Below are 9302 nucleotides of genomic sequence, written 5' to 3' on the forward strand. Positions count from 1 at the left end.
CCTAGCTTAGTTGGTCAGGCCGGTTTTGGCTTGGGTCAGTCCGACCCGAGGTCCCGGGTTCAAACCTCGCTTCCAACGCTTTTTGCCTAACTTCTTTGGTTTTGTAAAAATGCTAAACGCCCTCCAAAAATTATGCAAAAATACTCTAAAAATTTCTAAAAATCTCTAGAATATTTTAAAAGTATTTTCAAATATCTTTATGGACATTTGAAACTCAGAATAGGGAAAATTGGGTCGTTACAATCCCCCATACCTTATAAAAAGTTCGTCCTCGAACTTAGAATAGTTCTGGATACTTTTGTCTCATACTGTCCTCCCGCTCCGAAGTGACTTCCTCGTACTTCTGGTTCTGCCAGATGACCTTCACTAGTGGTACTTCTTTATTTCTTAATCTCTTAACTACTCTGTCCACTATCTGTGTAGGTCTGCTCTCATAACTAAGATCCTCTTGGATCTGCACTGACTGAGGCTGAATCACTTGGCTCGGGTCGTGGAGACACTTCTTTAGCATGGAGACATGAAATACATTGTGTATTGTTGACATGTCTTGTGGTAAGTCCAGCCTGTAAGCTACTTTCCCAATCCTCTCTATGATCAGGTAAGGTCCTGCATAGCGAGGACTTAATTTGCCCTTCTTGGCAAATCTCATCACTCCATTCATAGGAGCGACCTTGAGGAAGACTGAATCTCCTACTTGGAATTCCAATGGCCTACGGCGTGTGTCAGCATAACTCTTCTGTCTACTCTGGGCAGTCTCAATTCTCTGTCTGAATACCCAGCTCTACTTCCATTTCTTTTCTCTCTCCTGCTTCTTGCCAGCATATGGGTGATCTGCATTTCCTGCCATATAGTGCCTCATAAGGTGCCATCTTGATGGTGGCCTGATAGCTATTGTTGTAAGCGAATTCATCTAAGCACAAATACTTGCACCAACTTCCTTTGAAATCTAGCGCACAAGCTCTGAGCATGTCTTCTAAAATCTGATTCACTCGCTCTGTCTGTCCATCAGTCTGTGGATGGAAAGCTGTGCTGAACTTGAGTTTGGTGCCTAGTGCATTCTGAACGCACTCCCAAAAGTGTGAGGTGAAGCGCCCATCTCGATCAGAAACGATAGATTTAGGAACTCCATGAAGTCTGACTACCTCTTTAACATATAGCTGGGCCAACTGCTCTATGGAGTGGGACACCTTGATGGCTAGGAAGTGAGCAGACTTGGTCAATTGGTCTACTATTACCCATATCGCATCATATCCACTGGTGGTTCTTGGAAGACATGTTATGAAGTCCATGGATATGTCTTCCCATTTCCATTCTGGTATTGGGAGAGGCTGAAGAACTCCTCCTGGTCTCTGGTGCTCTGCTTTGACTCTCTGGCATGTCAAGCAGGTACTGACATATTTAGCAACGTCTCTTTTAAGTCCTGACCACCAGAACCTCTGTTTCACATCTTGGTACATCTTGGAAGAACCAGGATGCATGGAATATGGTGTACTGTGAGCTTCTTCTAAGATCTTCTTCCTCAGTTCTTCATCATGGGGCACGCAAATGCGACTCCCTTGATAAAGAATTCCGCTATCTGTTACTCTAAACTCTGAGTTGTCTTCTTTCTGTATCCCCTGCTTGATCTTCTGGATGTCCGGATCTTCACTTTGCTTTCTCTGTATCTCCACAAGCAATGTAGACTCTAAGGTCAATGCAGAGAGCTGTCCTTCGATAATTTCAAGTCCAAAATCTGACAACTCCTTCTGCAGTGGCAGGGCTAGTGATGACAAAGACATCAGTGATGCACTAGATTTTCTGCTGAGTGCATCTGCCACTTTATTAGCTTTGCTTGGGTGGTAGAGAATTTCACAGTCGTAATCTTTGACCAACTCCAGCCACCTGCGCTGTCTCATATTTAAGTCCTTCTGAGTGAAGAAGTACTTAAGACTCTGATGATCTGTGAAGATTCTACATTGAACTCTATACAAATAATGTCGCCAGAGTTTAAGTGCAAAAACCACAGCTGCCAGCTCAAAATCATGAGTAGGATAGTTCTTCTCATAATCTTTGAGTTGTCTGGAAGCATAAGCTATGACTTTTCCTTCTTGCATGAGTACAGCTCCTAAGCCCATCTTGGAAGCATCACTATAGATGTCGAAACTCTTGTCGCTCTGTGGAACAGTCAGAATGGGAGCACTGATCAATCTCTTCTTTAGCTCTTGGAAACTCTGCTCACATTTATCTGACCATTCGAATCTCTTGTTCTTTCTGGTGAGGGCTGTTAGTGGAGAGGCTATCCGGGAAAAGTCCTCCACGAACTTCCTGTAGTACCCAGCTAAACCAAGGAAGCTTCTGATCTCCCTGGCGTTCTTGGGTCTATGCCAGTTGTTGACCGCCTCTATTTTGGTTGGGTCCACTTGAATACCTTTTTTTAGAAATTATGTGACCTAGAAATGTCACTTGATCTAACCAGAACTCGCACTTTGAGAATTTAGCATAAAGCTGCTTCTACTGGGTCTGCAGTACTATTCTCAAGTGTGTGCTGCTCCTCTGGGGTCCTTGAATAGACTAGAATGTCGTCGATGAATCCGATGACAAATTTGTCAAAGTATTCTCTGAACACTCTGTTCATTAAGTCCATGAAGACTGCTGGTGCATTAGTCACACCAAAAGGCATGACTACAAACTCGTAGTGACCATAGCTGGTCCTGAACACCGTTCTGGGTATATCTCTTTCTTTCACCTTCAGCTGATGGTACCCAGAGCGCAGGTCTATCTTTGAGAACACTGTTGCTCCTCTTTACTGATCAAATAAGTCGTCGATCCTGGGAAGGGGGTACTTGTTCTTAATTGCTACTTTGCTCAGCGTTCTGAAATCTATGCACATTAGCACGGATCCGTCTTTCTTCTTAACGAACAACTCTGGAGCTCCCTGAGGTGAATGACTAGGGCGAATAAAGCCTTTGTCAAGTAACTCCTGTAGTTGTTCTTGTAACTCCTTCAGCTCTGCTGGAGACATGCGATACGGAGCTTTTGAAATTGGACCGGTTCCAGGAACCAATTCAATCTCAAATTCCACCTCTCTGTTGGGAGGTAGTCCAGGTAGATCTGTTGGGAATACCTCGGGATATTCACAGACCACCCGAACCCCCTCTTTCTTACCTTCTTTCTGTTCTTCTACACTTACTTGACTGGGGCTCCGGACTCCCTACTGTCTTGTCTTCTATCTTGACTGGCTTGTGTTGCGTTTGTTGTGCCTTGTTGCTGTTCAGATAGTGCTCACTAATGCCCTGCTGACCAGCTCTTCACCAATCTATGGTCGGTGAGTTTCACTACTCACTTTAGGTGCTATTTCTGGTCTCAGCATTAGGAGCATCAATCTGACTCGTTCTTTCACTGTACTTACTAACTCTAGGCATAGGTGAGCTAGCTTGTTAAATCTTTTGACCGCTTCTTCTACTGGTAGGTCACCTTGTCTGAATTCCATAAGCTCCTCATACTACTTATTAGTGATCCGTTGACGGGAGACTTCTTCGTAAAACTCTGTCTCGAAGTCAACCCAACTCATCTGGTTGACTGCTCTCTTACTCTTAACTCGCTCCCATCACATACAAGCATCTCCAGATAGGCAGAAAGAGGCGCACTTGCCCTTCTCGACTTCTGGCCAGTCAAGAAGCTCCATAGTGCTCTCTAGTGTTTTAAACCAAGCCTGGGCATCCCAGGGCTCAATCGTGCCTGAGAAGCTCTCTGGTTTCAGCTTCAGTCACTGTATAAGACAAGCTTCTGGTCTCTGGGGTGCTGTGACGGCTCCCTGGGTAGCTGGTGGAGTCTCAATTACCACTGGAGCCTCTGAAGTGACAGCTGGAGGAGGGGGAGGAACTGCTGGCTGGTTTGCCATCAGATTGGCAATCACTTGCTGCTGTTCTACTACTTGTCTCTGGAGTTAGACAACAACTTCAGAGAGATTGGGCTCAGTTGATCTGAGCTCTTCGTTCTCCTGATCTTGGTTGTCAGTACCAGCGGTACGAGGACGTCCTCTTCTTGACATCAAGTCAGGCAGAGGAAAAAAAACTTAAAATTATCACTATACTTTCAACACCTATGAGTAGGTACTTCTAAACATTTCTCTATCCTTTCTAAACATACATAAATATGAATAAAGAAAGGGAAACTAAATCTTCTATCTTACTTTAGTACTCAAAAAAAACAAGTACTCTATACTGCAGTTAATAATAAAGAAAGCAGGATAAAGAAAGGATTTAAATACTTTCTACCTTGAAGACGGCGAGGATGATGCTGATGTGTGTGTGATGCTGGAGAATGGAACACTGCTCTGATACCAACTGTAACAACCCACCCTTCTTACTTCTACTCTCTAAGGGTGATCATTACCTAACTCCTACTCTACTTACTAGTGTCACTTATGCTATTATTAGCGACACTTAGATTTATCACGGTTCAGAGAAATTCCTACCGAAAAATTTCGGCAGAATCTCCCCTGTACCGGTGACCAAATCTATAATACACAAGATATATATACACAGCCACATGCGGCTGGATCACAATTTATTCACAACCACGCAGTAATAAATCATATCATAATCAAAAACTAATCTAGCAACATGAACTAAACTCAATCTCCCAGAATGAAGCATAATAAGCTACAATGCACATCAAACTCAATCATAACTCATAATTTCATAACAGAAATAAGGAAAATGAACTAGACATAAACTCTAAATAAATAAGTCTTGCTAGTCCCCTCTGGACCTCTCCATAGTTTAGTCACCACACACATCCATCATCACCACCACCCTGTCGCCTCCCTTCATATCTTAGCTTTTCCTTTATCTGCGGTAGGAGGAAAAAAAAAGAAAAGTATCTATAAGCGAAAACGCTTAGTAAGTACTAATCTATCTCACAAAACTCGAAATGCATAAATGTAATGCAATAATACTGAAACTGAAATGCTAAAGCAAATCGGCATGTGCTCATGGTATACAGAAAATGAAACTGAATACTAAACATGCTCACTATCTAACAGGATAATAAGAAATGAACACTGTAAGCTTAGAATTAAAGAAACTAACTTTTTATTTATTCTAAGCATAAAACTTATTATATTTTCTTATATCCTTGTAATAGAAATTAATCTTTTAATTTCTATCTTTTACTTTCTTCTTCTTTCTTTCTTTCTTTCTTTACTTAACTTTTCTTTTCTTTGGTTTTCTTTTCTTGGGCCCAGGCCTAGTACCAACTCATGCGCGTTCCCTAATAGGTTGGGGTTGCGAGCCACCAATCCTAAAAGAGCAGACCTCGGTCTACCAGGGCCAAGACCTCGGAAATGGTCACCTGGATTTGTTTAACGACAAGCTCTTGGATGTCGGGTACTAGCCTCTTGCTTGACTTACTTTTTATCTTTCTTATTCTTTTATCTTCCTTATTATCTTTTATTAAAGATTGTGGGAGTCCTTTAAATATACTTAACAAGTATGGGTGTATAATCAACTAATCATACTATATAACAGAATAAAACAAGTAACTTAAAGCTTACTGATCATGCTATAAGCTAAACTAAAGAAAGCAATTTAAAGCCTTTGAATCATACGGTGAAAACATGGCAAAGGATGCTATTTTAGTGCTTCTAAACATGCTGTAAAATCAAGTATAGAATGATTCTAATCATGCTATAAATAAAGCAAAAGGAAGCTAACTTTGGGGCTTTCTAAGTATGCTGTAATAAAAGCAATATATGTAACTCTACACTTTCTATCATGCTGTAGAAACAGAGCATGGAATGCTACTTTAAGGGCTTCTAAACCTGCTATTAAAACATGACAAAGAATACTACTTTAAGGCCTTTAAACATGCTATACAAAATAAGGTAATATGCTACTTTAAACTTCTTGAACATGCTATAAACGAAGCGTAAAGGAAACTAATTTGATCTTGCTAATCATGCTACAAAATAGAGCAAAAGGAAGCTAATTTTGGACTTTCTAAACATGCTGGATAGGGTAGCAAAAGAATGCGACTTTAAGCTTTCTAACATGCTGTAAATAGAGCAAAAGAATACAACTTTAAGCTTCTTAAACATGCTGTCCAAAAACTAAATCCCTAATCAACTTTGATTCTATACCACATGACCTGAAAGCAAGGAAGGAAACTATAACAGAATATAGAGCTCAGACTGTATACTAATGCTTGCAAGAACTAATCTAGGAACTAGCATAGATGGTTGGAAACTAAAATGAAACCCAACGAAAATCCATCTGATGCAAATTCGACAAACTGTCAAGCTACACGATCCAGTTGCAACCCAATGGTAGGAAACATAAATCTGTACAGCATGCTTTAAATTCCAACATAAAGAATCTAACATCTCTAATAGGCAATTCATACAAATGGAATGGAAGGGAAACCTTAGCAATTCGGCTAGGTCCACAGAGCATGGAGAGAAAAGCCCTAGCATATGATTTCACTCGGCACAACTAAATCCGAAAGCAAGGAAACGAAATCCAAAGATTCGGAGCAACTCCTACCACAGGTGAGTAGTACTTACCCTTGATTGCTTGGACTTGCAACCGAGAAGAAAGAAGGGTCGGCTAGGGTTCCGGGTGGAGCTCGAAATCTCGGTCCCTTCTCGTCCGTGCGTTCACCTTGCCGAGAGAAGCTCGGATGTGTGCCGAACCCTCGGAGGGAGAAGCTCGCCGACCGCCGGAGTTAAGCCCTAAGCCGGCTTTCTTCGTTTCCGCCGCGAGAGGATGTCGCGAGGGAGAAGGAGAAGAAAGATTTCGGGAGAAAATGTTGGGTTTTTGGAAAATCCAAAACCTAATTCCCTTTTATATATAAGGGTTTTATTCCAAACTATACTATATCCCTAATTCTCTCTATATAGGGTTAACAGAAATCTCCTAGCTTAGTTGGTCAGGCCGGTTTTGGCTTGGGTCAGTCCGACCCGAGGTCCCGGGTTCAAACCTCGCTTCCAACGCTTTTTGCCTAACTTCTTTGGTTTTATAAAAATGCTAAACGCCCTCCAAAAATTACGTAAAAATACTCTAAAAATCTCTAGAATATTTTAAAAGTATTTTCAAATATCTTTATGGACATTTGAAACTCAGAATAGGGAAAATTGGGTCGTTACAGCGACGACGCGAAGATGATAGAATTTGCCTCCGGGGGCCCGGTTACCTCCCGGGCGCCCGGACCTAAGTTTTCCAGCAGACTCCTTCCTATAAGAAAAACTTTAGTTTGAGACAATTATACCCTGCAACAGATTGTTAGCACAATTTTATAGATAAGAAAAATAGTAATTAGATTCTGTCTCTTCGAGACCGGAATCTAGTCAAGATCTCGACTTAGAGTTCCGAGATGGTTCTAAGTCGAATCAGCGCCTAAGTTCCCTTCCCAGGAACGCGTCCTCACAGTCACTCCCCTCCAGTGACTTACCTCCACTTACCTGCCAGACGTCCGGTCAGCCCTTCAACTCGTCTGGGCTTCGTGCCAGCTATCCGGTCAACCCGTCGACCTAGTTGGACTTCGTGTCAAACGTCCGGTCAGCCCGTCGACTCGTTTGGACTTCGTGCCAGCTATCCGGTCGACCCGTTGACCTAGCTGGCCTTCGTGCCAGACATTCGGTCAGCCCGTCGACCTATCTGGACTTCCCCTGCACACTCGGTCTGAGTGTTAGACCAACAGCAAAACTAACTTAACCTATTTTGTCATTCATCAAAACCTTGGTTCGACCGTTAATGCTAACCGCACCAACAATCTCCCCCTTTTTGATTGAATGACAACTTGGTTAAGTTAGTGTAAAATGCAAGTAAAACAAGCATTAACAGATTTTTAAGTTAGTTTTTATTTTCAATTTTGTTTTAGCTAACTTAACCACCTAACCCTCCCCATTTGACATTCATCAAAAATAAACATTGATCTAAAATACAAAATCTTTACAAAAAGAATGTAGATATAAATCAGATCGACTCAGGGGAGTTAAATTAAATAATTTACTCTAAAAAGTATCTCTTAACCTTTTCAAAAAGAAAAATAGTTTTGAAGGAATAATTTTTAACAAGCTTTAGCTAGATTTGAAAAAAATGATTAAGTTAGAAAGATAATATATTTATTAAAGAAAAAATTAACCAAATTTTCAAAACCTTTAAAACATAAGTTTTATAAAGGAAATTTTACAAGAGTAAAATTTTCAAAATAATTTTGTAGGTTGAAAAGATTCAAGTTTTAAGGAAAACTATTTTGAAGGAAAACTTAGTTTGTAAAAAGTTTTCAAAATCCAACTAAGTAAAATCAGGTTTTGAAATATCCAATTTTTAAAAACTAACTTTGTAAAGGTTTAGCTTTTAAATCAGATTTTCAATATTAAGTGAACTCTATTTTCAATTTTTAAACACTAAGTTAAAAGTAATCTTTAAATTTCCAATTTCCAAAAACTTAGTTCGTAAAATTTAATTTTCAACAAAAAATTTAACTAAGATAGATCCAATTTTCAAGTTTAATTTTTAAAACCAAAAAAAACTTTTAAGATTAAAAAAACGAACTAAGTTTTGTAAAAGTTAGTTTCAAAATGTTTTTAAGAAAACTTTAATTTTAAAAAAATTAATTTCTCCCCCTGAACCTGATATACAAAATCTGTCTAACTAGTTAGCTACTTACTGACTATTCAGAGGATAACAGCTTTCACTTGGTTAGTCAAGTTAAGTCTAAGCATCAGTTAGTGTTTGGCTACACTGAATGACTTAATTTGATTAATATTTGTTTGGTATTTAACACCCAGACTTATATTGATGTATTGACATAAGCATCTTAAGTCCAGGCAATCTGCCTATACATCTCACCCCTTTCTATGTTTGGCAATCACAAACAAGGGAATCCTAGGGTGTTGGTGAGATGCTCAAGTACTAGCCCTAGGGGAACATGATTTCTAAGGAATTATTCTAATCTAAGGCTAAAACCTTTTTGAAATTCTAAAAATAAGAAATTTTGAAAACATAAAAATATTTTACCTTAGAATTTGAAAATGCCTATTTTTGAAAACAATTTCAAAATTCCTAATCTATTAGGCACATCTCTAATTTTCTACGTAGATTACTAAATTCACTTTCAGGGAGGGGTTTAGTAAATATGTCAGCTAAATTAGACTTTGACTCAATATACTTGAGTTCAATGTCTCTTTTAGTGACATGATCCCTGATAAAGTGATGCCTAATTTCAATGTGTTTGGTCCTGGAATGATGCACTGGATTTTTTGTTAAATTAATTGAACTAATATTGTCAATTAACACTTTTACATTTGTAAGGTTTAA

This window comes from Zingiber officinale, chromosome 2B, assembly GCF_018446385.1.
Source record: "Zingiber officinale cultivar Zhangliang chromosome 2B, Zo_v1.1, whole genome shotgun sequence".
NCBI lineage: Eukaryota > Viridiplantae > Streptophyta > Magnoliopsida > Zingiberales > Zingiberaceae > Zingiber > Zingiber officinale.